Source organism: Silene latifolia, chromosome Y, assembly GCF_048544455.1.
Source record: "Silene latifolia isolate original U9 population chromosome Y, ASM4854445v1, whole genome shotgun sequence".
In the NCBI taxonomy this organism is placed as follows: domain Eukaryota; kingdom Viridiplantae; phylum Streptophyta; class Magnoliopsida; order Caryophyllales; family Caryophyllaceae; genus Silene; species Silene latifolia.
Window position 1 is genome coordinate 77,036,524 of NC_133538.1, and position 2,435 is coordinate 77,038,958.

A 2,435-nucleotide genomic window follows, 5' to 3' on the forward strand; every position below is an offset into this window, starting at 1 on the left:
TGTTGTTTGAATGTAACTTATGGATGAAATTGCTTTTAATGAATTACGGAGTATATCCTTATACTATAAATAGCATAACATATATGGACTACTTAACTAAAACATCTATCCATTATTCTATATTTACTACAAATAGAATATAACATACTTCACTTAATATTTAATTTTGTCGTCGTCTACTACTCAATTCTCGGTTACACGTTATATAAACCCTATTACTTGCATAATACACAATCTTTTCGTCAAATATGATGACAAGGGTAAACCGTTTTCTAAGAGTCTTACTTTGTTGAGGAACACGCTCCGTAATAATGGCTATACAAATGTAAAAAAAGTCCACCGAGGGTGGACAAAAGATGATGGTTTTCATAGGTATGCCCTGATCGAGTTTCGAGGGTATGAGCAAGACGATTTTCGCCAAGCGAAAAAAATTGTTGCAAGGTTTGCGTCACGTGATCATCAATTGGGGAAACATGAGTACTATAACGATGATCCTGATCGTTATGTTTATGGTGGGCCATACTTATGGATTTCTGTTGCTGAGGACGGTCATATGTTGAGAAAGGAGTACCTGCACAATTTTACTACTGTACCAAAATCCTGGAAGGATGAAGAAGTGCCTCATTTTGAACACCGTTGTGATATTGATATAGTAAATAAGATTTATGATCAGGTTTATTCTGATTACCCACCCCCGAGTGAAATTCCTGTTAGGAATTTTAAGTAATTTGCATGTCGTTTGTTGTTGGGCATTTTTTTTATATTGGTTTTTTTCCTTTCGTTTTGTAGTATTTATTTATTATTTTTTTCCTACTTTTCTATTATTTTTTTGATTTTTCAATAATAAAAATGCATGTTTTTTTATTGCTTGTTTTAATTACTGTGTGCGTGATATATACTTAAATACGAAGTAGTTCTTATTATACATATGCAAACATTTAATATTTAAATTAAATATTTAACACGCTAATTAATTATGAAACAATAATAAAGATTTACTTTGCATTAAAAACAAAAAAATTTAATGGAAACATTTAAAAAATTATTACAAAATTTATAAACATTTTAAAATAACCAATCTGAAATTAGTATTTGGGTAAATTGATAACTTATACCTTGAATAACTCAATTTTTAAAATCATATACCTAAGATAACTTTTTTCAAAACTTATACCAAAAATATTATTTTCTTCCAAACTTAATACCAAAACTTAAAAAATGACATGAATTATCGGTTTTGCCCTTACTAATTAAACATGACCACTCTTTCCCCACCTCATTAAAGCTATAAACCAAATATTTTCAATAACCACCACTGCAAACCATCAGCACAAACATCAGTGTCAACGCCACCCACCCACGACTGTCCTCCTACCGGCGGACCCTTCTAGTGCTACCCCAACCTATAACGACCATGTCTCATACTCTCATCGCCTTTCTGCCAAATGGAAAAATTCACCATTTGCAATTTTATCAAATTAAACTAAACTCATACATCTGAATCCAACTTCAACAAATGATTAGTCAAAATTGGGTTTGTTGTTCTCTTGCACCAAAGCTGTAACACCCCACGGTAATTGAAGAGGACCATTGATAGGCTTAAATGACTAATGCTTAAAGGGATTGAAAGTACTACTCATATCAACAAAGTGCACTTTCTTTTCTGGTTATCCATGCAAAAGAACTCTAAAGTTAAGCGTGCTTAACTGGGAGTAATCCTAGGATGGGTGACCTCATGGGAAGGTTCCCGGGATGCGTATGAGTGAGGACAAATTACGCTGGAAAGGACCCGTGTTAATCTGTGGGCCATGTACACAGCCTGGCGAGCTACCATGGGTGACCGCTCCCGACACTAGGTTTGGGTCGGGGTGTTACAAGAAAATAAATACACTTCGTGGTGAGCCTTTGGCCACACGTCTAGCATAGAAAAGTTTCTTGGGGCTAGTATAAAACTCAAAACCAATAAGCTATGTTTGAAGCCGGCCAAGAGAGAGTGGGGTAGATATGGTTTTGCTAGGATTATTTAGTTTCCTTAACTTATATGCTTAGGAGTTAGGAGTACATACATTATTGTTGTATATGTGTATGTGACAATTTCTTTGGGTGCGTAAATGCTTGATGTTATTAATCTCGTGATGTGCAGCCTTATATATTTGATGGAGTAAGAAATTCTAGTCAAGTTTTGGGTATTCTATCTTTCGGATTTTTACTCATTACCTTTCACTTGGTTAATCTATTTGGTTGAATACACAAGAATCATCAACGTAAATACGAAAAACATAGTCAATCACTTAGAAGTGATGTTTGGGTAAAACCAAAAGAAAAAAAAGAAAGGAATTTAGACGAGGAAGGAGACGGAGCTCTTAGTAACAATTCAACGTGTGACCAGATACTTCTTGAGCACTACTTTTATAATATCAACCTTTACGATGTGG